At 50.7% G+C, this 22,149-nt stretch overlaps 1 protein-coding gene across 1 annotated transcript in view; it reads right to left on the bottom strand.

Annotated features, from left to right (window-relative positions):
• Positions 1 to 22,149, bottom strand: part of RGS5 (regulator of G protein signaling 5) — a 184,534-nt gene that overhangs the window by 138,158 nt on the left and 24,227 nt on the right. The gene's annotated exons all lie outside the window — the stretch shown is intronic.

Raw genomic sequence — 22,149 nt, 5'->3', positions numbered from 1 at the left:
TTCCTTGCCTTAGCTCTTTCCTGCTCTGCTCCTGAACCCTTCACAGAACTGCCCTGAGGGATGGATCCCAGTTGCAGGGACTCCCCTGGGAACCATGAACCACTGCTTTGCACAATGGGATGGGCCCTGTGTTGTTTCCGGTCAGTATCTCAGTGGTCTCAGGCTGCTCCGGACTCTGAGCCAGGGACAGATCAGACAGCAGAGCTCAGACGGACACTAATATGGCCCCTGAGCCAAAGTAAACCCTGATCGTGTGGGGCTGGGTTAGGGTTACATGGACCCAGACAAGCAGGGTGGCAAGAATACACACAGTGCTGGGCGGACCCTGGGCAGGCCAGTTTCCCTTGATACCCGATCCAGTTCGTGAGCACAGATTGGGAGTTCCCCCCATCCCACTTGTTATTCCCACTTGGCCAGGGCTGCCTTTATCAGGGTTTCTAACTGACAGCAGTTTTGACACGTCCACTGTGTTCACTGCCCACAGGGCCTCTTTAAGGGCAGGGACATGTGGTGAGGTGCCCACAGGCTAACCCGTCCCTCTCCCCATCCCTGAAGTTTTGACTAAACAAATTCACCCTTTTGCAGATCAGATTCTCCCCCCCCAAATATTTTCATACACTTTTAATAAATGCACTTGTTTTCATTCAGAGGCTTGAACTATATCTCAGCGAGGAGGACTATTTGCTTTGCATGTGGCCAACCCTGGTTCTATCTCCAGCATCCCTTATGATTTCCTGAGCACTACTAAGAGTACTTCTTGAGTGCAGAACCAGGAGTCAAGTGCTGGGCATTGCTGGGTTTGGCCCCCAAACAAACTCATAAGTTATTACCCATACAACAAACAATAAAATTACTTTCTTTCAGAAATACACTTACTGCTTCATTATTCAGTTTTGCACACCAGACACCCTTTTTCTTTCCTTGTCAGATTCACCTTTTACAAAGCAGAAATGCTCAGAGCTCTGTTTATAATTGTTCTGCAGGTGGTGACAATTTTGTGAACTAAAGATGAGTTTGACATGCAAAAAGCTCAATTTGACTTGCAAAACGATGAATGCGCCCAGATTATTTTTGGTGTACAGAAGGGTGGATTTGCAAGGTGTGGGCTCCAATTCATCTTTGAGGACCCCTTTGATTTTGTTGTTATTGTTTTTTTTGGGTCCCACCCAGCAGTGCTCAGGAGTTACTTCTGGCTCTACACTCAGAAATCGCTTCTAGCAGGCTCAGGGGACCATATGGGATGCTGGGATCCGAACCATCCTTCTGCATGAAAGGCAAACACCCTACCTCCATGCTATCTCTCAGGCCCCTGATTTTTTGTTTTAAGGCCATGCCCAGCGGTTCTAAGGGCTTACTCTTGTGTTTGTGCTCAGGGGTCACACCTGGCAGGGCTCAGACCCAGGTCAGCTTCCTGCAAGACTAGCACCATCCCCTCTGTGCTGTCACTCTGGGGCTTACCTGCACCTCCTCCCTTCCTGGCATTTCCTAGTGCCTTAAGTGATGAAGATGAAGGGTTGAAGGCTTATTGTTAAAATGTTTCTGAAGACACAGGCCAGCACACACCGGCCTGGCAATCCTCCAGTGCCCCTGCCCTGTGCCTTATCTGCCCCTCAGCAGTCACGGAGGGACGAAGAGCAGCACTGGAGCTTCGCCCGCAGGTGGCGCCCTCGGCCCGCTCTTGGACGTGGGGTGAGGGTGACGAGGCTTTTTCGGCCTCTCGCCGGACTGAGTGATGACATCCTGGCCCTTGTTTTATTTCCTGCTAATTTTATTAGTTAGCGAAACAATGTTCGAGAAATAGTGTTCCTGGGAGATGGGCGCTGGCCTATGGGGCTGAGGGCTCCCCATGCCCGGCTGCATTCTGGTGCCCGAACACTTCCCGCACACTGAGCAGCTGCTCCCACACGGGCGGCTGGCGGTGCCGGACATAGTGGGCCCGCCCGGCCCTGGCCAGCAGCTCCAGGTCCAAGGGTGCCACTTCCTTTCCCTCGGGTGTCGGGGACTGGGGGTTCCCGGGTACCTGTTGGGCATCTGCAGGCGGGGCTGGACCTCCCTCCCTGCTGGGGCTGATGCTGGGCTCTGGGCTGTTGGTGGGCCCTTCTCCAACCTGCTGCAGTTGGATGCTGGCAGCCTCCATATCTGGGGCTGACGGCAGCCTCACACCTCTGCCATTCGGAGGGAATGGTTGCTCTTTGCTCTCGGGAACTCGGGGGCCAAGCTTCAGGGCAGGAAGTACTCGAGGCCTGGTGGGTGGCATCGATACAGGGTTCCCACTTCACACAATCCCCACCACCACTGTCACAAATCCACACTTGGGTCCCCACAGTTTGAGGGACTTTTTTTTTTTACTGCTGAGCCCCATTCCCCCTATTCAGGGCGAGAAGAGGCCCTGTGGTTATTGCCTACCTACCTTGGGGGTCCGGCCTGTGGGGCACCTTTGAAGGAGGAGGCATTTCTCTTCTTGTTTATTTCTGCTGGGGGGGGGGAGGAGGAGGACACTGAGGTATGGCTGACTGACTAGTAACCCATCAGGGGCCCCTGGGCATGGACAAGCACAGAAGGGACTTTCGGGCTCAGAGGGGAACGCCCCCTGCCCACACCTGTCTGGATCCCCCAGGACAGATTCCTATAGTTATAGCCAGATTGTCCTGTTGTGGGGGCTTCGAGGCCCAGGAATCCCTCCTGGCAGGCTCAGGGGACCATATGGGATGCCAGGACTTGGTGGTCATCTGAAATGTTTCTCTAGACCTTAGGATATTTTTGCTTGTTGGAGCAGTGCTCGGGACCAGATGTGGTTCCAGGGATTGAGCCCTAGTTGGTGGTATGCCAGGCATGCCCTCTGATCTCTCCTGCTCCAGGACTCGTCCCTGTTGGTGTCCTGGATGGAGAGTTCTGGAGAGGGAACCTGGGCCAGCAGGTCTAGTTCAGGCATTACTGGAATTTCACTCTTGAGGTGAATACGCTGGGCACCTGAGCCCAGCCTCTTGCCCACAGCTTTCAGCTGCGACCCCTGGCTGCTCTTGGATCATTCTATTCCTTTGTTACTGATTTCCCCTTCTATTCAGTCCAGTGACTGGGGGCCGGGCACACTTTTGCTTGGGTGACTCAAGACAGCAAAGCCGCCTGGTAAACTATGCTGGGTCCTGAGACTGGACCTGCCCCCCTTCTTGGTCCCTTCAGACCTTCTTTATTTCCTGTGAGTCCCATCCCACAGCCTGGCCCCCTCACTTTGGCCTGTGCTGACTTAAGCAGCAGGGATGGGGGCCATATGGGGGTTAAGAAGACAAAGCAATGGGCAAGGGAGGGGCCAGCGCCAGGGCCTGCTCTGGCTTCTCCTGCACCCCAAATCCAAGAAAACCTTTCTAGTGGGTTCCTGGACCGGATGGCCACTGATTGGGGCCCCCCAACTCAGTTCCGTGGAAGGGAATCTCAGTGGTACCTGGAATCTAAATAGGGGGTTGTGGAGAGTTAGCTTGAGGGTGAGGGGACATCGGGTCCACAGATGTCCTGGCATCCTGTGTGGAGCCCCACCGCCTCCTGTAGCCAGCCTGCAGGGGTCCCACGCGCACCTTCCCGCAGCCGCTGCAGGTCCCTCCACAGCTGCCTCTGTTCCCAGGCCCACAGCCGTGCGTGCACCAGGCGGGCGGTTTCCAGGGCCTGCAGCCTCTGCTGGAGACCCGCCTCAGCCCGCCTTGCTTCCTTCAGTTCCAGGTCTTGGGTCCCACGCCTCCTGGGCTGCTGCATGGTCTGGGGATGAAGCCAGAGAGGGGCCTGACCTCCCCGCCCCAAACATACCGGTTTCCACAGCAGTCCGGAGCCCCTGGTCCTCCCTCATCAGCATCCCTGACCTTTCAGGCAGCCTGTTCAGGACCCAGCTCGGGGGAGAAGGTTCACCCCTGCGGCGCTCACCAAGGATCCCCGCCTACCCCAGTTCTGATCGCTGCTCCTGCCAGTGTTTGCTTCTGCTCCTGGGGAAACCGCAGTTCAGGAAGGCCTGATCCGATCCTGGCAGCACTCGACAGGCAATCTCGAACCTCCACACTCAGGGATAAGAGAAAGAGAGCGGGGGATGGCCTTTGGGATGCAAAAAGGTCAGGGTAAGGATGGAGGGGGTTCCTGGGAAGGAGGTACTTTTTCTGGGGTGCTGGTGTCCAGAACCCCGAACCTGGCAAACAAAGGGCTCTCTCTTGTGGTAGCGTGGGGGACTGCATCTCGTGACACTGTGGCTTCCCCTCCAAAAAACTCAGGCTTGCTGGTTCCGACCAGTGTTGTCTCCCCCTCATCTTTCTAAATGTCTTTCAATAAAAACGATTTGAAAAATGGGCCGAATGATAGCACAGCAATAGGGCATTTGCCTCGTATGCTGCCGACCAGGAAGGTCTCGGGTTCCTATATGATCCCCTAAGCCTGCCAAGAGCAATTTCTGAGCACAGAGCCAGGAATAACCCCTGAGCACCGCCGGGTGTGGCCCCCAAAAAAACTATTTGAAAGTTGCCATAGCACCATAATCATTGCAACGATTACATTCCAGACTATTACCACCATCACCAAATTTGTCACCAATGCTCACCAAATCTGTGCCATTATCACGTGACATCAAAATAAAACCTTGACCATATTCACCAATATTACCACTTCATCAATACAGTAGCCAAAGTTGTGCTACAGTAACAACAAAAATACTTTGCCAATATTTAACCAAAATCACCAAATGGTTCCACATCTGCATAACTCATCAAATCTGAGCCACAGTCACCAAACGGCAATGTCCCTAAAACATGTATGTCCAACTTTACCAAATTCACCACAATGTGCCATATCCTCACTGCAGTTACAAAAATTGTGATGTCCTGAAAATTATCCATGTCCAAACCGGCCAAATTCACCAAATTTTGCCATACCAAAGCCATAGTCAGCAAACCTGTGCCACAGGTGACTGAGACCCAGTCACCAAAGAGACTGAGCTCCAGTCACACAGCACCTCAGGCTCCCTGTGCTTGCTCTCTGGTGGCAAATCTGCAAAGCACATGGGCCCAGAGAGATGTGGCACAGTGGGGAGGGTTCTGTCTTGCACAAGACAGGTGGGAGTCTGATCCCTTGAACTCAGAGCCAGGAGTCATTCCTGAGCACTATGGGGTGTGACACCCCTTTACCTCCCAGACAGAAATCAGAGTTGAAGTCTGACAGAGATCTCTCTTCTTAGACGGGAAAGAAATAAATGGGCTTTCACTGTGGCAAAGACCTGAGTTCATTACTGATGAGACTTGAAACAGGGAGAAAGATCCCCATGGAATCTGCCAGGAAGAGAGAGAGAGGAAATGAGAAGAGAAAGAGGGAGAGAGAGAAAGAGAGATGCAGGTGACAAAGCTATGTCAACCGGTAATGAGTTCTGGGGCAATAAAACCATGGAGTCCTAAAGCTGCTAAAATGCCACCTTGTTCACAGGTAGGAACCAAGAGCTGATACAGCTCCATCTGGTGCCCCTGAGACCAGAGAAGGGTGGAGCCACGGGGAGAAGCTCCCAGGGGCAGAGTTTGGCAAGGACCAGGTGAGGTCAGCAGGTGCCCCCACCATCCCACAGACCTTCCCTGCACAAGGGCCAGGGACCAGCAGATATTCCTAACTATAGGCTTGAGCAACAGGACAACTGGTAGGCGTTTGCCTTGGATGCGGCTGACCTGGGTTTAATACCTGGCATTCCATAGGGTCTCCTTCCAGGAGTAATTCCTGAGCATAGAGTCAGGAGTCAGCCCTGAGTACTGCTGGGAGCAACTAAAAACCAAGCAAAAATATGAAAACTGGGGATTCCATTTAGCAAAGCCCACATTAGGGGACCCTTCCCTACATGAGGGACAGCCCCTGGCCTTGGGAGTCCAGGGTGGTGCTGTGGTATCTCCCCTCACTTGATCGAGGATGGTCAGGCACACCACTACTGAACCTGACTGCCCCCACAAGATGTGGGGTGCACTTGTGGCCTGTCAGCTGGTGCTGGGGCCTTTCTGAGTGGGGGTGCCCTTCCAAAGGAGGCAGACTCGATATGAGTCACAGTCCCCAAGGCCTCAAGGGCAAGCATGTTTCTAAAGCCTTGAGCACACATGAGTCAGTGTCCACTTCCTTTCCACCTCTACTGGAGTGTAGAAGGCCCAAGTCCTGTGGATGGGGATGACCAGAGGGGACCCTCCTACTGCTCATGAGCCAACATCTTTACCTGGAAACACCCTGGGAGGCAGCAAGTGGGGAAGGGGTGAATGGATGTGCCTGAATGTGGTGGTGGCCCTGTGACCCCGATTTTATCTCGGACTCTCCATAGCCCCTCAAGCACCTCTGTTCAAGCACCCTTGAACACAGAGTTTGGGCAGACCCTGAGCACTACAATTTGGCTCCTCATCCTCAATTCTAATATCAAGGACAGGTCCAGCTGGAAGGGAGTGCTGGGCTGGCCAAAGCTGGCCAGGAACTCAGGGGTGTGTACAGGAAGATGGGGAGGGCTGGAGAGACAGTACAGTGAGGAGAGCATTTTCCTTACACACTGCTGGCCCAGGTTCCACCCCGACACTCCATATGGCCCCCAGCACTGCCAGGAGTGATCCCTGAGCTCAGAGCCAGGAATCAACCCTGAGCACCATCAAGAGTGAGCCTTGAACGGAAAGCCTGCAGTCAGCCCTGAGCACTGCTGAATGTGGCCCCAAATCAAACCCAAACAGAAGGATGTGAACTGACCAGGAGGTCAGGGGTTCACACGGAAGTTGGGAGGTGTCTTTGCAGCCTCTAGCTAAGAGGACAAGATCCTGATAAGTCCAGTTAGTGAAGAAGGGCTGAATGAGAAGTCAGTGACCATGATAGGCTATAGAAAGGCCACAGACAGGTCACAGAGTGAGGAGCCAGAAGACGCTGCCTTAGTGGCTATGAGGTATTCAGTTCAGCACCAAGACCAGGACCAGTGCCCCTGCTTTCCTCCCTAAATTTTCAGAGCCTGTGGGGTTTCTAGTTGGGAGGTGCCCAAGTCTCTAAACCATGCTGCACTGGGCAAAGAGCACCCCTTTCAATTTTCAACAAGTCAGGACACTCTGTCCAGCTCCTCTCACTGGCCATTTGCTTGGGGGCTGCAAAAAAAAAAAAGAGGAAGTAGAGAGGGGGTGAGCAGAAAGCCCCCCTGCAGAAGTCAGTAGGCAGAGTGCCACAGAGACCTTCAGGTGGGAGGTAGCCATGGTGAAGAGGCGTCTCTGAAAGCTGGAAGCTCCTGGGATGCTACCTGTAACCCCACCCTCTCGTCCTCGAAATTTGGCACCAGGGCCATGGGCAGAAGATTCTATCATGGCCCTTGCCTGGGAAAGGGTGGAATGTGAGGTCCCCCACCAATGTGAGGTGCCCAGCATTTGGAGCTTATCCTGCAAGGGGCCCAGCAGGGCAAGGAGGACACAGTGGGGATCAGGGGGTGTTGGGTCTAAATGAACAACTTTGTCTGCCTCTGGTCCTCCTGCCTGGATTTCAGAGGAGTCAGGGCAAACCTTGGATGGAATTGCCTGGACATTGGTCCTTCCTTTCCCCATTTTGGGGGATGGATGCTGGCTGGGCCCTTCCTCTCCGTCTGAGAACCCTGACTTTAGAACCTCCTGACTTTGTGCCCATTTGTGCCCTGAGTACCCCCATCCCAACTGTGCCAGTGCTCCTGGCTGAACTCTAAGAGCCCCCACTGCCCCTGTGCAGGTTTAGGACTTGGGGGTTCCTGTGCAAACCCTCCAGAGCCCCATCCCCAGGGAGTATGGAGCCTTGGCAATGGGGGATATGGAGACAGCTCTGTTTTCTGTCCTCAGCTTCCGGCTGGCCTGTGCATTCAGGGACATCGGGACCTCCCCAGGGGGCCACCGGGTACAGATGGGGGAGGCTGAGTGGTAGATGATGAGTCGTTTCTAGGAACTCCCTTCTCGGTTCCCATAGCGACTGGGTCCAACCAGCAGGCCCAGGAGCAGGGGGTGGGCAGTTTCAGCACCCAGCCTATCATACACTATTACCCAGCACTGGAGGTGCTGCGGGTGTCCAATCTACCCCCTAGAGGACTTTTCCGCTCAGGCCTTCATACACTGGGCAATCTCTCCCCCCCCCCCACTGTCTTTTTTTTTTTTTTTTTTTGGTTTGTGGGCCACACTCAGTGGCACTCAGGGGTTACTCCTGGCTCTGTGCTCAGGAATCACTCCTGGAAGGCTGAGGAACTCTATGTGATGCTGAGAATCAAACCATGCTGCATACAAGGCAAATGCTCTCCTCGCTGTGCTATTGCTTGGCCTCCCCCTTGCTATGTCCCTCTGATGGCTTGACTTGATGGCATTTGGTGCATGCCCAGGACCCCAAATGGACACCCTTTCTCCCTGATGTGTGAAGCAGTGCTGAGGATAGAATTCTGAGCCTCCCACTGACCTGACTTGGAGACACGACCAGGCACTGGGCTCTGGATGGAAAGAAACAAGCTGTTTCTCGTTCCATTGTCAGCTTGTGCTGAGTTGGGTAACCCAGGCTGAAGACACCTTCCTTTGTGTCCCCCTGCCCCTCAGTGAGCACAAAAGCAAGGTGCTGGTCTGTGATCTGGAACTGGGGCACCCCCTGGTGATGGAGAGAGAGGCCTTAGTGTTGAGTCCTCAAGGGGTGTTAAGTGAAGTGGGCTGGAGGGCAGGGAGAAAGGTAGGGGAGACTCGGGAAGGGCTGGGGGTGCAGTCTTTGGACATGGGGAACTATCCCAGCAGGGCCAAAACTCCTGAGCACCCTGGGAGCAAATGACAGCTCTGCTGAATGCAGCCTCAAACACTGAAGAAATAATGCTTAACTATAATATAGTGAGGAAGGTGTTTGTCTTGCATGAGGCTGATTCGGATTTAATCTGCAGCATCACCACAGGAGTGATCCCTGAGTGTAGAGCCAGGAGTGGCCTCCTGAACACCGCTGGGTGTGGCCCCAGAACAAAATTAAAACAACAACAAATTTGGGTTGGAGAGAGAGCACAGGGTTAAGGCACTTGCCTTGTATGCAGCTGGTTTGGGTTTGATATCTGGCTCCTATACAGTCCCTCAAGCACTGTCAGGAGTGATCCCTGAATGCAGATCCAGGAATCAGCTCTGAGCACTACTGGAGGTGATCCCTGAGTGTAGAGCAAGAGTCAGCCCTGCAGGGCTAAAACCAAAGAGAAAAAAAAAAAAGATAAAATGAAATGAAACCCAGAAACCCCATTTTTCTCGTCTCATGCCCAGTTCCAGCTTCTGGGTTCCTGGCATGAGAGTCCTTTCCTGGGAAGCTTCAAAAATGCGCCTGCCCCCAGTGCCCAAAGTTGTTCTAGCCATCTTAGGGGAGCAGTGGGAAGCAGGATGGCCAGCAGGGAGCCCTCATGGTAAAGCCACAGGCATATGGAGCTGGTGGGTGGGAATGGGAAGGGCAGGGATTGGGTCTCCCTCCTGCTCTTCAGAGCCTCTGTGCCCCCTGTGGACAGTCAGAAGTGGAAGAGGCTGGCAGAACTGGGAGACCTAGGTTGAAACTCCTGGTCCTGGGGAACCCAGATTCAGGGGCTCATGTCCTCCTGGCCTTTAGGGAATATGGCCAATAGTGACTCTCAGAACACATGGTTGGGTGGTTGGGCTGCAATTAAGTTTCTGAAAGGAGCTGATGGCAAGGACCAGCAGGTGTCCTGACTGGGCCTGGGATGTGGGTCCCTCTCTTACAGGGGGTGTCCTTTGGGTACCTACTTAGCCGAGACCCTGAGCCTGGGTTTGTCATGTGTAACCTGGGAGGCCTAAAAGGGGCCATAGAGTGGCTATAGACAAGGCAACGCCCCATAAAGAAGGCAAGGGGCTCCTTTATTCCCAACCCACCATTGTTCTGCCTCTGCAGCTCTGAGACCCAACCAGGCCAGTGGTACAGAAGCATGGGGAAGGAACCATGGGAGGTAACTGGGGGCTATGGGGGGCTTCAGGTGGGGCAGTGAGGAACGTCTGTGGGGCTGTGAGGAGGGTATGTGGGGGCAATGAGGAATGAGGAAGGGGCTATGGTGAATGCACAGACTTGTCTCCTCTAGTCCCTGTTCCTCCTGTACCAGCTTCCCCAGCTGCAGGTACTTCTGGGAATGTGACAAGTTGGCCTCAACCCTTTCTTCTGTGGGAAGAAACTTGTGTGTGTGTGTGTGTGTGTGTGTGTGTGTGTGTGTGTTTCACCTTCTGCAGTGCCCAGTGCTGGGAAGAGCCTTGGAGAAGATGTGGAGGGGCTGGTCACAGAGGCATCGGTGGGAGGTGCTGCCTGCTCTGGGGAATAAGGGACAATTGATGTTTAATCACTGGATGAGTCAGTGAGGGGGAGAAGGCCTGCATGCATCCACATGGGCAGCCCTGCCCCCACTAGGAATCCTGTCCTGCAGTCTGCCACATCTGTACCCACAAATGCACCCACCTCTGTGCCCAAGTTTGCTCTCACATGTCTGTGCCACATCTGTGTCACATCAGCATCACATCTTCAAACAGCACCTACCCACAGATGTGCAATGCCTGGGTCCATGTTTGGAGCCAGTTCCTGGTGGGAAAGGTCAGCAGTGGCTTGTGAGAGGGAGTAAAGGAAAAGGGGCCTTAAGAGCCTTCCAGCCCATCCTGCAGATCTCTTCAACACTTCTGTCAGTGTCCAGTCCAGCTCCAAGGTGCCCTGGGCCTCACTCTCTGCTCCTGGGGTGGCGGAGAGACTGCAAGGGCTCTTGGGAGCCAGAGGAGAGACTGCAAGGGCTCTTGGAGCCAGAGGAACAGGCAGTGCCAAGACCTGAGAGATAGAAGAAAGGGAGCCCCAATGCATGGAGCTTCCATAGTCTTCCATAGTCTCCACTACACCCATCATAGCTATCTTCATGAACGGGGTCACTGGGGGCAGTGACATCCTTGGGCTGACCCCAGCAGGGCCCCGCAAAGTGCTGACTTAACCATCTGGACCCCCATTCTGCAGACCCCTTCAGTTCTGCACTGTGAGTCTGGGATAAACGCTGCAGGAAACCAGCCAGCCCGGGTTTTCCTACTGCATCTAATGACAACCATGCAGTGCGATGTTCCTGAGAGCTGTGTCTGTCCCGTCATGAACTACAAGGGCCAGAGACTCTAAAGTACTTTCTCTTCAGGCCAAGAGATGTATAGGGACAAGATGGAAGACAGACACTCAGAGACCCAGAGACACAAACAGGAGAGGAACAAACCAGAGAGAAGCAAACGGGAGCGAATCAGAGAGGCATGGAGGGCATGTCCTGCATGTGACCCGATCGATGCCAGGCCTGTTCCACCAAAATCATGGGACTTTGTGGCCTGCTGATTCACATGACTGGGCACCAACCTTCTGCCATGTAGATAGATGTGCTGCAGCATTTTGCCCCTGGGCTGGAGGAACCAGGCAGACTCAGGGTATATGCCCCTTACCCAGGGGTCTCTGTGGCACCCTCACCCCAGGAGGTAGCTAGAAGGGCAGGTGAGGGCTCAGGGTTACAGGTGGGAACACTTAGGGAAGATGAGGCTTAGGTAAAAGTCTGCTCAAAGTCTGAGGAGGATGTAACCAGCCTGGAGCTTCCTCTATCTCAGTGCCCTCTGGCCTCTTCCTCCTTCCTCCCTCTACCTCTCCCTTTTACCAATCCTTCCTCCTCCCTCCACTCTACTCTTTCCCTTCTCTTTTTCTCCCTCCTCCCTCCATTCTCCCTTCTTCTTTCTTCCTTCCTTCCTTTCCTTCCTAATTTTCTTCCTTCCCTTTCCCTCCCCCTCTCTTTTTACTCTACAATGATTTTTTGGGGTGGGTTTTTGGGTCACACCTGGCAGAGCTCAGGGGTTACTCCTGGCTCTATGCTCAGAAATCACTGCTGGCAGGCTTGGGGGACCATATGGAATGCTAGGATTTGAACCACTGTCCTTCTGCAAGCAAGGCAAACACCCTCCCTGCTGTGCCGTCTCTCTGGCCCCATGTCTATACCTCACTTCGCACTGTCTTCACTGTCTCTGGTAAATTGAATCCAGCTGGTTGTGGGGCATGTTCAGTGCCAGGTACTGGTCGAGGGCTACAGAAACTGGACAAGACAGGCAGAACTGGGGCCCGACAAGGACCTGGAACCCACAAAGGCCCCTAGCAAACTGCCACAAACATATCAAATAAAAAAAAGCAGTCTAGGGGCCAGAGAGATAGTGCAGTGGTAGGGTGTTTGCCTTGCATGCGGCTTCAGTTTGGTCCCTGGTGTCCCATATGGTCCTCCAAGGAGTGATATCTGAGTTCATAGCCAGGAGTAACCCCTGAACATCACTGGTTGTGGCTGGAAGGAAGGAAGGAAGGAAGGAAGGAAGGAAGGAAGGAAGGAAGGAAGGAAGGAAGGAAGGAAGGAAGGAAAGAAAGAAAGAAAGAAAGAAAGAAAGAAAGAAAGAAAGAAAGAAAGAAAGAAAGAAAGAAAGAAAGAAAGAAAGAAAGAAAGAAAGAAAGAAAGAAAGGAGGGAGGGAGGGAGGGAGGGAGGGAAGGGAAGGGAAGGAGAGAAGGGAAGGGAAGGGAAAGGAGGAAGGAAGGAAGGAAAGAAGGAAGGAAGGAAGGAAAGAAAAAAAAAGAAAGAAAGAAAGAAAGAAAGAAAGAAAGAAAGAAAGAAAGAAAGAAAAGAAAGAAAGAAAGAAAGAAAGCCTATACTAGAGTGAAAACATGTCCACTGACCCAGAAGAACTTTCAGGAGGAAGAGCACCTGGACTCATCTCTGGGAAGCATTCAGGAAGCCTGGGTCCATTTCCTGCACCATATATTCCCCCCGCCCGAGTCTCACCTGAGGTGGCCCCAAACACTAAACATTAAAAAATTCAATGAGGGGCCGGAGTGATTGTATAGCAGTATACCATTTGTCGTGCATGTGGCCAACCCAGGACAGACCTGAATTTGATCCCCAGAATCCCATATGGTCCCCTGAGCCAGCCAGTAGTGATTTCTGTAAGGACCAAGATTCTCCCCCCACTAAGTCCATGATAAGAAACTTTAGACTAAGACAAGCCCAAACTCTATTATAATATTGATTCTTAGATAGCAGTGTTGCAGAACAACCCTTGATGGGGTTGACTGATGGAGGGATGGAGGATGAGGTCTTTCTCCTCCAGCTCGGACCATGCATCTGCCACCCTCTTCAGCCGGTGGTTCTGGGTGAATGCGGCGGGAATAAAGCTAACAGGCAGTCAGGCTTCAGAAGATATCAGCTTTATTCTGTCGATAAGGCTGAAGTCAAAAGCCCCAGAATCAGCCCAGAAAAGCTCCAGTCTTCCACAGACCCTTGCTTTTATACATCATAATCAAGTACCATCCAAGGGCGGGAGTAGAATCCTAGGGTAGGGCACAATAACATAATAATCCCATGGAAATGTTTACATACACAACAAGCAGTATGCTCTTCTCCCCGAGGAAGATTCCTCAGTATGATCCAAAAACGGGGGAATGTTAGGGAGAGCTCTAAGCAAGGAGACCCCATTGGGCACACAGACCTTGCTTAGAGGCCTGCTCTGACTTGCAGGTACATGTCTATACCATCAAAGGAAGAAACTTGCTTGCTATTGTGTTGAGATCAGAATAAGGGGCTTTGCCAAACAAGAATAAGGAAGTTGCTGACATATTATAGGCTTGAAATTAGACAAACTCTATAGGCTGTTAAGGAAACTCTGGAGAGGCTGGGATTGGACCTTGTACACTATTGTTAATTGCATTGGTGAATTCTGTAAACCCTGATTTGCATGCTTGGACCCCAAATTGCCCCTTTTGCCCATATAATGTGTGGAAACCGACTGCTTGGGGTGACTCCTAAGTGAACTGCTTGCCAGTCATGGTCGCTCTAGCATGCTAGCTTAATACACTTGCGTGCTTAGTACACTTGCATTTTCCTCAGTCCTTGGAGCAGGAGTCTCAAACTCAATTTACCTGGGGGCCGCAGGAGGCAAAGTCGGAGTGATCCTTGAGTGCAAAGTCAGTAGTAAGCCTTGAACATTGGGGGGGGGGTGACCCAAACAACTAAAACAAAACAAAACAAAGATTCCTCTAGGGCAGGGCCACAAAATGTTGTATGGAGGGCCGTTTGCGGCCCGTGGGCCGTGAGTTTGAGCACTGCCTTGGAGTCTTCATTTGAGGCGAAGGGTTTCCTCGAACCCTTACATTTCTAAGCGCAGTGCCAGGAGTAACCCCTGAGTGCTTCCTAGTGTGCCCCCACCCAATTTCAGTGAAACCTGAGGAGAACCAAGGCTTCCTAGTACCTGGGACTAAAATGAAAGGGGCATAGAGTTCCTGAGCTTCTGGCAATTAGGGAGCAGATGATAGGCAAAGCTGGGGCAACTGTGGGCTCAGTGAGGATGAAGTGGTCAGATCTATGCCTAAGACTGTTTGCTCAGCACACCTGTGGGAACATCCCAACAGGCTCTGGGGCTTCACTCAACCCCAACTGGGATGTCTAGAGAGGGCCTTTGGCTCCACCCTCTCCACCTTATTCCCAACTCCATCTGGTCTGCCTGCTCCTCTTCCTCCTCCTCCTGTTTTTCCTCCTCTCCATGCCCTCCTCTTCTTCCTCCTCTTCTTCCTCTTCTTCCTTTTTCTCATCTTTTCTTCCTCCTCCTCCTTGCAGGTGGGGACCTCTCTGTGATGATTCCCCAGAAATACTGGGCTGCCTGATAATGGCTTTCAGAGAAATGCAAAGCAAGAACTGAATTCTTAGAAACCAAATCATGCTCAGCGTCGAGGTGCAGAGGGTGCAGGCAGGGGGGTAATGAATGTCGGCTCCATGGACACGTGGGCATGTGGTCACACACCCTGCTGACCTCTGAGTGTGCTTAATGCCATTTTCAGGAGAGCCATTGTATGTTATTCAGGCTGGGACCCAGTGAGCACTACTGGCCAAGCCAGGGGTGATAGAATCTTTTATGAAACCTAGCTTAGGGAGAACAGCTTAGACCTCAGAGATTTAAGTAACATGGAGGGGAGAGGGAAAGAAAAAAACATAGAGGGGGGTCCTCAAATATGAACAGAGGTGTCATTACAGGCAGGAAATACATTAGACAGTTTTGGCTTTAAGAAGTTTCATGAATTGGGCCAGAGGGATAGTACAGGGACAAGCAGGGAAGGTGCTTGCTTTGCATGAAGCCAATCAGAGTTTGAGCCCCAGCATCCCATAGGGACTCCCAAGTCTACCAGGAGTGCAGAGTCAAAAATAAGCCCTGAGCAAGTGTGATTCAAGAAACAAACAAACAAAATTTTCACGAGTTGGTGGTGATGGTGGTGGTGGGGATGGCTGCAGTGATGATAGCGATGGGAGAGGTGATCATAGTGAGGTATCAGCATAGTTGTTTTTGTTTGTTTGTTTGTTTTGGGTCACACCTGGCAGCGCTCAGGAGTTACTCCTGGCTCTGTGCTCAAAAGTGGCTCCTGGTAGGCTTGGAGGACAATATGGGATTCAGGGATTCGAACCCGGGTTCATCCTGTGTTGTCCACGTGCAAGGCAATCACCTTACCACTGTGCTATTGCTCCGGCCCCTCCAGCATGGTTTAATACAAGTTTTCTGGCTCACTGCCCTTAGGGCTAAGGCCCTGGTTCATTGTAAGGGCTGAAGTGCCCAGGGTTTGGCTGGACATTAAATGTTCTAGGAAGTATTTTGTTGATTAATAATCATTAAATTATCAGCATGAGCTTCAAATAGAGCCAATGAGATAAGGAGAGAGAGTGAGGGAAGGGGAATGCCGAGAGGGAAAGGGAAAGGGGAGGGAGAAGGCGTCTCCACTGGGGACAGAGGGCATGAAAGGATGAGGACAGAGAGGAGTGGGAGTGAGTTAGGGGAGGAAGTGAGTCATAGCCCAGATAGCTGTGAGTGGCCATGTGCCCCCACCCACTTTAGGGCACGGGGCTGGGGGCCCCAGTGTGATTCCTACATCCTTGAAATCTCTCATCACACAAGTATTTGAGTCTTTTTCCTTTTTTCCTTTTTGAGTCTTGCCAGAAGTTTGTCTATCTTGTTTATTCTTTAGAAAAACCAGCTCCCCAGGGCCGGGAAGGTGGCGCTAGAGGTAAGGTGTCTGCCTTACAAGCGCTAGCGTAGGACGGACCGCGGTTCGATCCCCCGGCGTCCCATATGGTCTCCCCAAGCCAGGGGCGATTTCTGAGCGCATAGCCAGGAGTAACCCCTGAGCATCAAAATGGGTGTGGCCCAAAAACCAAAAAAAAAAAAAAAAAAAAGAAAAACCAGCTCCTAGTCTCATTGATTCTTTGCATTGTTTTCTTTATTTCTATGTTGTTTGTTTCTGCTCTGGTTTTTATTATTTCTTTTCTTCTATCTGTGTTTCCTTTGCTGTTGGATTTCCAGATACTTAAGGTGTCCCTTTGAGCTGTTGATTTTGTCGTTTTCCTTTTTCCTAACGTAGGTCTGTATTGCTATGAGTTTCCCCCTAATTATTTAATTCCATTTGTATGGGTTCTCTCATCTTCTGATAGAGTTCTTCTTTGAGTTGGTTGAATTGTTCTTTTATGGATTTCTTAATTTTGTTGGTTAGTGGTTCCTTGAATTCCATTGCTAAATTAAATGCTGATTTTAGGTTCTCATCTATAAGGTTTATGTGCTTTGGAGGACTTGAAAATTTGCTAGGATTTCTCTCCATATCCTCAGTTGCTCGTGTCTTCCTTAGTTTCCCCATTGTTCTTTGCATTGGATGGGTTAGAGTGCCAGAGTTTTAAGATGTTTAAAAAAAGTGGTCCATTTAATTGTGTAAGAGGTGGTTGGAGGTATATGAGCCTTTCTGTCCTGAGCGGGTTTGGGGCTTTTGTGATGGCCTCATCACACTATTTTAGGCACAAGTGAGATGTGATCAAGCTGCAGTTTGAGAATTTTTCTCTAAGTTGTTCCATGGTGATTCTATGGCAGGAAAGCAAGAGGCTGCTGAAGTTATTGTCAGAGATGGATTTTTAACTGACTTACAGCACACAGATATAATCAAGGCTCAGCAAGACACAGGAATCATTCATCTGATACATGACAATGGATTTGACTATCTGTTGCTTGTGTTATTGCTATATTATTAATATGATTTATGAATATCACTTAGTAGGTAAAGTTAATGGAGATACTGTGTATTGAGAGAGAGAGAGAGAGAGAGAGAGAGAGAAGAGAGAGAGAAAATATTAGAAAGCACCCATAATTTTTTTGGTAGGTGGCCGGAGAGATAGCATGGAGGTAAGGGACTTGCATGAAGAAGGACGGTGGTTCAAATCCCGGCATCCTATATGGTCCCCTAGCCTGCCAGGAGCGGTTTCTGAGCGTAGAGCCAGGAGTAACCCCTGAATGATGCTGGGTGTAACTCAAAAATAAAAAAAAAAAAGGTTTTTTGGTAGGGGCACTTGCAGAGGTGCTCAGGTTTGACTCCTAACTTTGTGCTCAGGAATCTTCCTGGTGGTGCTTGGAGGACCACAGTAGATGTGACAACAGGTTGGTCACATGCAAGGCAAGGGCCCTCCCTGCTGTGTTATCACTCCAGGCAGGCCAAAAAAGAATCCAAATATGAACACTCATCATCACCCACCATCACCATCATCACCTCCACTGGTGCAACTGTCATGGAATCATCCCTAATTACTCAAGCCACAGGATCTCTTTTGCCAGTGATTCCGCTGACTTTGAAGGAACAAGGATACAAAGATGTCCTCGTATTCTCTGGCTTGGAAAAAGTCCCTTGTCCTATCTCCTGACTTTACGAAGCCCATTTCAGCGAACTGCATTTTCATTTGTATTTTTGATTCCAGTTCGTAGAAATGAGCCTCGGCTAATTGAAGCACTTGTTGAGTTCCGGGCAATAACTGAGAATCCTGGGTGTTGAATGGTTCCAGCACAACAACAACAACAACAACAACAACAACAAAATAATAAGGCTTATTTCCAGGCTCTTTAGGGAAGGAGTAAGTGAGGTCTCAGGTGCCCAAGAGCAGGGTCCTGGGAATTTGTGCCCAGGAAAATTCCATGGCACTTCCGAGCAGTAGAAGCACAACAGAGACAAATGGAAACCAGGCTGAGCTCTCCATGAGCTCTCTGGGAAAAAGCAGGGTTCCCCTGAACTTTCACCTTGCACCTTGCCTGCTGAGTGCCTTCAAGACACAGTTCCATCTGTGGAGATGGTGTTAGTCCCTGGGGCCCGGTAGCCCTTTATTATTATTATTATTATTATTATTATTATTATTATTATTATTATTATTATTATTATTATTATTATTATTATTATTATTATTATTATGTTTGGGCCACATTCAGCAGCGCTCAGGGGTTACTCCTGGCTCTGTGCTCAGAAATCACTCCTGGCAGGCTCAGGGGACATTATGGGATGCCAAGGATCAAACCTGGGTCTGTCCTGAGTTGGCTGCATGCAAGGCAAATGCCCTACCACTGTGCCATTGCTTCCGCCCTCTCAGGAGCTCATTTTTATGCCCCTTGTCAAGGGCGTTGCCTGTGAGATCCGTACAGCCCTGCCCTGTCTCCTGGGCACCTGCTGACCCATGTGAGATTCTCCAGTCCCAGGATACCCCCTGCACTCTTCCTCTGCATCTCTTCTCATAGATGCATCCACACACATATGCACATGTAGGTACACACATGTGCACATGCATGCAGGCACAGGTGCTCCTTTCCTCTAGGAGAGCAGCTGGGCTGGGCAGCACTTAGGAATGAAAGTGAAGATGCAGCAGAGGTGGGAGGGAGCTGAAGACCTGGTTCCACTTCCCTAATTACTCTGCCTGGGAGATATTTTTGTATAAAGCCACGAAGATAAGACTCAAGTTGCCATAGCGACCGGAGGCAGGGAGTCCTTTGCCTTCTCCAGGATGAGCCCACTGGATCCGTGGGAAGCCTAATTCCAGCCCAGGGTGGGACCAAGGAACAGTCACTTGCTAGGTCTCTCAGGAGCATAGGTGCTGGTCTGAATTGGTTGGGAGGAGAAATGGACTGATAGTCAGCAGCTCCTATCTAGCTGGAATCCTGTTTTCTTTTCATTTGTTTGGTTTTGGCCACATCCAGTGGTGCTCAGGGGTTATTCTTGGCTCTGTTCTCAAGAGTCACTTCAGGGGGATACTTGGGAGCCCTATGGGAAGCTGGGGATACAACCTGGGTAGGCCAAATGCAAGACAAGTGCCCTATCTATTGTGCTATCACAGCAGACATCTTACTTGAACAGCAGCCCCACCCCTCATCTTCTTTGCCTTCCGGGGTCAGTAGATGGCCAGCATGTAACTCTAGAAGGCCCAAGCAGCATGGGTACCCCAAGGCAGACTGTAACCCAGACATGACTGTCGGGGGACCCCATGAACATTCATCCCGTCATTGTCCTAAACTGCAGCTGGTCTGGGATGATTTTTTGAGCCCTGAACACCATGGAGGTATGGCAGAGTTCCTGGCTGAACTCCTGTGGAAAGAGACCCCTGAAGTACTGAGCCAAGAGGAAACCTGCTGGGTGTGGCCCCCCAAACAACAAAATAAACGGACATGGGGGAAATCTCCTCATGAATATTGGAGGCTAACAGGTGCAGGAGACAAATACCCTTGAGTTTTGCAGCATTTACTGTGACCTGATGGAGTCCAGCACCTTTAAGACAATCAAGGGGTCACTTTCTTTCTCTCTCCCACATGTCTCTCCCAGGACCCTTGTGTCTTGGAGAATGACCCCCAGAGAGGCTGATCCTCGACTCTTCGGTGCCCAGCCTGCCCATATGACCTCTCCCTGAGGTCACCACAGAATCGTCTGGGCCAGCTTTGTCACAAATCAGAACAGCCATGGATGAGAAGCGATTGCTTTGAGCAATGAGACCGAAATGTGATGACTGTGTGGCCTGTCCAAGTGGCAGGTCTGAGTGGCTCCTTGCTCACTTTGGTCTCTGCCATAAACAGCAGTGGTTGTGCAGACAGAACTGAGGGAAGTCGAGGAAGAAGGAAGACCTTGGGCAGGACAGTGAGCACTGATGAGTGGGTAGAGGTCGAAGGATGGATTGATGGATGGTGGATGGTGCATGATGGACTGGAAGGTGATGGATGGGTGGATGAGGGAAGATGGATGGGTGAATGGATGAGTGGATGGGTTGCAGGTAGATGGATGAATAAATGTAAGCATGAATGGATGGACAGATGGGAGGATGGGTAGGTAAATGAATGGACTGCCAAGGAGACAGATGGATAGGTAGATGTACTGATAGATATTTGCGTGCATGGTGGAATAAACAGATGGATGATGAATGAGTGAATGGATGGATGGGTTACAGGTAGATGGATGGATAAATGTAAGTTGTGTATTGTATGAACAGATGGACAGATGGACTGCCAAGGAGACAGATAGATGGGTAGATGGACTAACAGATATTTTCATGAATGGATAATAACTGGCTAAACAGATGGATGATGGATGGGTAACAAGATGGATGGAGAGAAGGTTGATAGATGAGTAGATAAATAAGGTATATGTATTTGGATGGGTAGTGGACATACAGATAGATGGTTGAATAGATTTATGGATGAACAGATAGATGGACCAGCAGCAAACAGATGAATTGGTAGATAGACGAACATATATTTGCCTGCATGGATGGGTGTATAAAATAATGGGTGGACAGATATTAGACAATATGAGGTACTCATATCCATAGGGATGAGAGATACACAGTAGAATTTATATAAGGACTGCTCTATGTGTTAGTACTCAGTAGGGATACATGTATTTTGGAAGTTTGAAAGGAAGAACAATCAACAAACTGGGAACTAAAATATCTCATTCTTTCTGGGCGAGGGCTGTGTTGGAAGGCTGGGTGTCCAGAAAGGGAAATTCAGAATGCTTTGGGCATGACGGAATAGGAAGTAACTTAGAGGGGGTGGAAATATACATACTTCCAAGGGCTTGGGATGTGTGAAACAAAAAATAAAAAACTCTCAGTTGTTGTCTGGCTGGTCTTGGCTAAGAAGTGGGAATTTCATTTTATAGGACATAACAGCAAAAGCCCCTCGACTCTGCAGCCAGAGATGAGAGCAGGATTCTCTGTTCCAGGGGACTGAAACCCTGAGTTGGGGCATGAGGCATCTCTTCCCCCTCACTGTAAGCAGATTATTCCCAGAGTTTCAGCCCTTCTGGCTACCTTCTCTCTCAGAGTGCAAGGAAGAGGCAAGTCTGTCTCTCATGCAGGGGTGGGGAGGAGGCGCTGAATTAGGTCAACAAGGCAGAGGAAGAAAAGTGGGTGAAAGCCATTCCCGGAGCAGACAGCGGCGGCTTCAAGAGGGTAAATGATGCCAATTTCCAAGGCATCAGCTAGGGCAGGGGAATGATGAGTGAGATAATGCAGGGAGAGTGGCCACATGGGGCTGTGCAGAGGAAATAGCTAAAGCCGTGTTTATGACTCATCCTGGTCCTTCCCAGCAAGGCCCGTGGGGTACTCAGGAACCTTTTGTGAGAGCATAGGGCAGCTCAAATGGAGTTGGGCGATTCCAGACCCTCAGGTCCCCTAGGAAAGGAGGCAGGGAAGATCGGGGGGGGGGGGGGGTAAAGATCTGTCCAGTGCTTTTGACATCTGGGTCTGGGTATATATAGCACATCCCATCACACCCACTCCCCAGTTCCTGCAGAGATGAGTGACATATTGAGCTGGACTTGCTGAGGAACCAAAAGACATAAAGTTTCTCTCTAACACCTACCTCTCAGCCAGAATCATATTCTGTTATATGTCCTTGCACGTTCTGGCCCCTTCCAGGTGCTCACCAAACACGAAGTCTCTGAGTTTATTGTGGAACTGGTTTCCTTGTGCAGTGCAGGGCAGAGGGTCCCAAAGCCAGAGAGCTGGGGTGAAGCAAAAAACGGAGCTTTGACTGGACTGGAACAGAGGGACAGTGGGGAGGGTGTTTATCCTGCTTGTGACTGATCAGGTTTGATTCCCAGCATCTCTTAGGGTCCGCTGTGCCTACAAGGAGTGATTTCTGAGTGTAGAACTAGGAGTGACCTCTGAGAGTCATTGGATGAGCCCTAAACAAAACAAACCAAAAAGTATAGCCTTGAGGGGACTAGTAGCACAGTGGGAGAGCATTTGCCTTATACATGGCCGACCCAGATTCGATCCCCAGAATCCCAAAGGGTCGGTCTGTTGAGTACAACCAGGAGTA

The sequence above is a fragment of the Suncus etruscus genome, chromosome 7 (assembly GCF_024139225.1).
Source record: "Suncus etruscus isolate mSunEtr1 chromosome 7, mSunEtr1.pri.cur, whole genome shotgun sequence".
NCBI classification, from domain to species: Eukaryota; Metazoa; Chordata; class Mammalia; order Eulipotyphla; family Soricidae; genus Suncus; species Suncus etruscus.
This window is presented reverse-complemented; position numbering and strand designations above follow the sequence as displayed.